The sequence below is a fragment of the Nicotiana sylvestris genome, chromosome 1, assembly GCF_000393655.2.
Source record: "Nicotiana sylvestris chromosome 1, ASM39365v2, whole genome shotgun sequence".
Lineage (NCBI taxonomy): Eukaryota > Viridiplantae > Streptophyta > Magnoliopsida > Solanales > Solanaceae > Nicotiana > Nicotiana sylvestris.
In genome coordinates this window covers 184,214,476-184,220,118 of record NC_091057.1, presented here as the reverse complement: position 1 = coordinate 184,220,118, position 5,643 = coordinate 184,214,476, and the positions used below count along the sequence as shown (strand labels likewise).

General features: G+C 34.6%; 1 pseudogene; it reads left to right on the top strand.

Moving 5' to 3' along the window:
- Positions 1-576: 576 nt before the first annotated feature.
- On the top strand, positions 577-5,287 carry LOC104223030 (uncharacterized; annotated as a pseudogene).
- Positions 5,288-5,643: the final 356 nt, after the last annotated feature.

Genomic DNA, 5,643 nt, shown 5'->3' with positions numbered 1-5,643 from the left:
AATGTTTAACCCACAAGATTGGTCTTCGTTGTTCTTATTTAACCAAAACTTCAGAATTCTCTGTCTCGTTATAGGATATAAGTATTTCGTATGCAGGACACATTACATATGGTTCCTTTGATTCAAGTTCAGATGCTTATAGTTAATCCAATTCTCATATCTAGATAGCTACTTAAAGAATCATTTTTTACTTTAGGAGCTCCTGGCAAGCTGCAACACAAGTTAACTTGTCTAGCATTTCAAGAGTTAAGATTAAGTTCAGGGCCAAGTTTGGAAGCTCCTGCAGGAACATCCCATTTCCCTTTGTTCTGTTGGTATGTGGTGATGGTTAATCCATATTTTTAATGAATAAATGCTTTAACAGAACACCAAGTTAAAGGTAGGGCCTGTTGTCTTGAACATCAATAGTTTTGGCAATGAGTTGAAAGGCAAAACCATGTTGCTTCAGGTGCTATTGTCTTCAGCTGGTACCTACAGAATTAACACTTCACCACTGATTAATATGATTCGGCGAGTTTCCATATCGTATATAAACACATCCAAGGAAGTCTTTACCACCACAGCTCTCAGCAAAACTTACAAGTATTCAAAGCTTTATCTGCTTTTGAGGTCTTTAGTAGTTCATATTTTCTCTCCTCGTTCATACTAAAGCTAAAAGAATCATGGCTATTCGTATGCCTCGTATAATCAAGAAGTCTTCCACATCTGCAGATGTTCCCAAAGGATATTTTGCTGTGTATGTCGGAGAGGAGCAGAAGAAGAGATTTGTGATCCCCATATCATTCTTGAGGGAACCCTTATTTCAAGACTTGCTAAGTCAAGCTGAGGAAGAATTTGGTTTTGATCATCCAATGAGCGGTCTCACAATTCCCTGCAGAGAGGACGTCTTCATCGACCTTACTTCTCATTTGAGGAACTGACACGAAAACTTGTTTTCACAATTTTGTAAAGTTGGATCTGCATAGTTTGTAGAGTTGAAGAGTTGGAGAAAACTGTAGTTAAAATGAGGAATGTTAGTGAACTTAACTCCACAAAGCCTGTTTTGTTATTCATGTCAAAGAGATGAATGACTCTTTTACTTTTTTCTACTTCAAAGAAAATGAAGTATTGAGCTTTTTCCCATTTATGGTTCCACATCCGGTTAGCATTGGTATTTCTTGTACTTATGATTCCATATGCTCAACTCCCGTGTTTTTCTCCTTACGAAAGCGATTAACATTGCGTACGAAATGCATTTCTGACTTTTAAGTCACAAGTGGATATATTAACTTTTAATCCGATATATAGAAGGATGAGTCTCTTTTTTCAAGTCAAACATCCTTCTTCTGGAGTAGCCCATGCATTATATTAATGTTTTAACCCTCCATTCCACTGATTCACAAGCTTTCAATCTAAAAACCTTACAGCAGACGCATATCTGAGCTCGTTTTTTTCTTTTCTATCTCCCTATTTAACCAAAACGCAAGAAGTGTGTCAGGAATAAGATAATGATTCATATTATGATTTTAGTTGTTGATCTAATTATACCAGAGAGCCATTATATAGTCATTTTCGACTTGAGGACCTACTCAGGGTGCTGGACATAAAGTATCCGGGCATCTTTTAGTCCAAGGAGGTCAATATAACTAAATAATTCATTCCTTCACCTCACCTTAATTGAGAGTCTTTTCCGCTATATTGTCATGAAAGTAGGAGCATCTATTATTCACCAAAATGGTCTCAAATTATAAGTACAGCACAAGGCCATATAAGGCAAAGTCATATGATACTTCATATGCTACTGTCTTTCAAAGACATCAATCAAATTAATTTTCACCACCTATTATTAGTTTTTTTTTTGGGTACCATGATCAGAAGCTTCATGCTAGTTTCTCTATCAACTGTGCTTTTAAATTCCCAAGTATCACTTTTGTTGGAATATGTTGCGGAAGCCAAATGTATATAGTGTGAATAAGTCACAACTACTATACCAAAAATTATGACAGCCACCAAATAATAAATAAGACAATAAAGCAACAATAAAGGGAACACCAGAATTTACGAGGTTCGGCTAATTTTGCTTACTCCTCGGACACAACCAATATTTTATTTCACTCCAAAAATACAAGTGAAATAATACTAAAGAGAGAAGATACAAATGCCTTAAACAGATGAGAAGGCAAATGAGAGGTGTGTTTAAATCCTAAACATTAAGCCTTCTTGGAAAATTTCCCAACCAAATGGCTAACCCACCGATGTGGGACTTTGCCAAATTCAACAAATCTCCACCTTGGCAAAAATTCCACGTCTTCAATTTTCTCTCTATAACAAATTTTGGTTGTGTCTTCATCTTCAATCTTCAGTGTTCAACAATGTTGATCAAATCCAAACAATGTTGAAACTTGACCGCAGTAACCTTTGTTGATGATTTTTCTCGAAGAGTGTGGGTGTATACAATGAAAAACAAAGATGAAGTGCTGGGAATTTTTCTCAAATGGAAGACGATGGTGGAGAATCAAACAGGCAAGAGGATCAAGTGTAACCTTGGCTCTGATACCAATTGTTGCGGAAGCCAAATGTATATAGTGTGAATAAGTCACAACTACTATACCAAAAATTATGACAGCCACCAAATAATAAATAAGACAATAAAGCAACAATAAAGGGAACACTAGAATTTACGAGGTTCGGCTAATTTTGCTTACTCCTCGGACACAACCAATATTTTATTTCACTCCAAAAATACAAGTGAAATAATACTAAAGAGAGAAGATACAAATACCTTAAACAGATGAGAAGGCAAATGAGAAGTGTATTTAAATCCTAAACTTTAGGCCTTCCTTTGTAGGGAAAATTTCCCAACCAAATGGCTAACCCACCGATGTGGGACTTTGCCAAATTCAACAGAACATTCATGCCAGCACTAGAGTAGGGTCTAATTAAGATTATCAGTATGATTTTGTTCTTTCCATATGGCTCTATTGCTTCATTATAATAACAAATGAGGCTTCAATTACAAGTAGAATGAATTCTTTTCGAACCCCCATATTCTGGATCAAGGTCTATATCCCAAAGCTAAGAAGCAGGGGCGGCCCGGCGAATTTTGTGGCCTAAATCCAAACTTTAATTTACGAGGGGCCTTAACTTTTTAATTTTTTTTTTTTAAAATTGATTTGAAGTCTTTTTTTTTTTTTTAGCTTTTTTGAGATACATAGTAATTTAATTTTCTTTTAATCATAACTCCTAATAAGTATTTCTCAATTGATAATATAGGGAATCCACTTAACCTTTCTTGTGACATTGTTGTTCTTAGGTAAGATTTTATCAATTTTAATTTTGAAAACTTTTTTCCGCTGAAGCAACGGTAACTTGAGTTATAAACATTATTCCATAAGTAATTTAGGCATTTGGAAAAGAATTAAATCTTTTTATTTGATTAAGTTTATCAATTAAATTGTTATCTTCTAATTGTACTATTTTCCTTAATACTTTTAATTCAGAAAATAAATCTAAACCATCAATATCGAATTGATTATTATGCTTTAAGGAACATTCAAGATTAAGGCAATATTTTTTTAAATTTCCAACATCCAGTGATCTTAGTTTTTACTGCCAAATAAAAATTAAAAATATCTTCATATGCTTCGAATTGTTCAAATCTATTTTGAAGTGAAAAAATAGCCTTGTCTATTATGCTTCGAAAGATTTTGGAATTTCATTATCAACATTCGCATCAAATTGTTACTTCCTATATATCACACGTTTCTTACAAAATTCGGGTTCGATATCTATTTCAAGTGTAATTTCCTTGGTAGAAATCATAGCGGTTGCAAATTGTTTCTTCTCTATATTTATTAGAAAGAAATAAAAAAATTTCACTTTACAGAATAATTTTTTAAACTTATACATAATCTATTAGATGTGACAAAAAATGAGGCCCCCACAAATATGGGGCCTAAAGCGATTGCTTTATTTGCTTCATGGAAAGGCCGCCCCTGCTAAGAAGCACTTGGAAGTGGGAGATTATGGTGATATAAAATTATTTTATTTTATCAAGGATAATTCTTACAATAAAACCTTACGAATTTTCCGGGATGTGTAACTAGACATAAATAATCACATGGTACAACTCCTCTTTAGCAAGTTGATTCTGAAGGATACTCTTGTTCCAGGTTCAAAGAAAAGGTAGGGCCTGGTGTCCGTGAATTAAGGACTAATTTTAATTTGGACTCAAGTCTGGACAAAGCTAAGAAGCCCTTGGCCTATTGGTACAGGCATGAATAACTCAAGGCTTCATCTATTCTTAAGAATTCTTCAGTGACTGGTGGTTTTTTTCAAGTTTGAAAAAAAGGTAGGGCCTATTGAAACATCCCACTTTCCTTTGTCCTATTGGTATGTTGTTATGGTTATTCCATCTTGTCAATGACAAGAAATGTGTAGGAATAATCACAATTAGGTTACATCTCTTATGTGGCAATTAGATTGTGATGAATGCTATATTCCAACTTTAGACAAAAGGTCGGGCCTGATGTCTTGATCTTATATGGACTAAAGATATGAATACTTTGACAATTAGTTGGAAGGCAAAACCATGTTACTTGAGGAGCTATTGTCTTCAGCTGGTACCCACTGAATAACTCTTCGCCACTATTTAACAGAATTCTCTTAGTTGCCATTGTCCTATATAAACACTTTCAAGAAGATGTCTACCACCACAGTTCTCAGCAAAATTTGAAAGATCTTCTGTAATTTCTTCTTTCTTTTCTCATCTGTACTTAACAGGAGATAATGGCAATTCGTATGCCTCGTATAATCAAGAAGTCTTCTACAGCTGGAGATGTTCCGAAGGGCCACTTCACTGTTTATGTTGGGGAGAAGCAGAAGAAGAAATTTGTAATCCCCATATCGTTCTTGAGCCAACCTTTATTTCAAGACTTGCTAAGTCAAGCTGAGGAAGAATTTGGCTTCGATCATCCAATGGGTGGTGTTACAATTCCCTGCACTGAGGACGTTTTTATCAACCTCACTTCTCGTTTAAGGAACTGATAAAGGAACTTGATTTCTCAATTTGTAGAGTACAAAAGCAGGATACTTGTATAGAAAAAACAAATTTTAATGTTAGAATGAGGTGGTAGCTAGTTATCCCTGTCAGATTAGGAAGAATAGTGAACTTTAGCTCCACAAAGACTGATTGTTAGTCCATGTCAAAGAGACAAATGACTTTACTTTTTCTACTTCAAAAGAAATTGAAGTATTGAACCTTTTTCACTTGATGACTCTATTCAGTTAGTATTTGAATATTTTTCTCCTTATGATTCCCTAATTCCTCTCATAGAATATTTGTGCTCAAGTCTCATGTGTTGCTAACCATTATGAGCCAGAATCAATTCTGAAACTGGTCACATTTTCATGTTAGTCAAAGGATGATTAGAGTTTAAAATTTATATGGAATAACAATGCTATTAGCATACTATGGTTACTCTTGCTCTAATTAACAAGAGCTGCAGCTTTTGGGAAGCAACAACTCCAACTGAGAGTAATACAAAAACTAATAATGTAACAAAATTATATTAAATTGATCCTTCATATGCATCGATGCACCAAGCTGATCGGGCTGACATTGGTGTTGATACTTAATGTGCAAGATTTTGCTTCCAATGACCT